Source organism: Nanorana parkeri, unplaced genomic scaffold, assembly GCF_000935625.1.
Source record: "Nanorana parkeri isolate BGI_ZX_2015 unplaced genomic scaffold, ASM93562v1 scaffold519, whole genome shotgun sequence".
In the NCBI taxonomy this organism is placed as follows: domain Eukaryota; kingdom Metazoa; phylum Chordata; class Amphibia; order Anura; family Dicroglossidae; genus Nanorana; species Nanorana parkeri.
Window position 1 is genome coordinate 254,219 of NW_017306787.1, and position 227 is coordinate 254,445.

Sequence of the window (227 nt, forward strand, 5' to 3'; positions counted from 1 at the left end):
TTCATGTGACTTCTTATCCTGCCTGCATTTATTTGTGCGGACCCCAGTATGGATGCCCATGCTGTTCCTGGCTGCACCTACCCGTCTCCTGTACACATACGGATCAGTGTCCCCGTCCTCTCTGGGTACCAACAATTATTGTAGCGATGATGGGGATGCGAGGCCCCGCCCCCTGAACGCCCCTCTCGCCAATTACCGAAGAGCGGTCCTTTCTTTCCACATCCCGC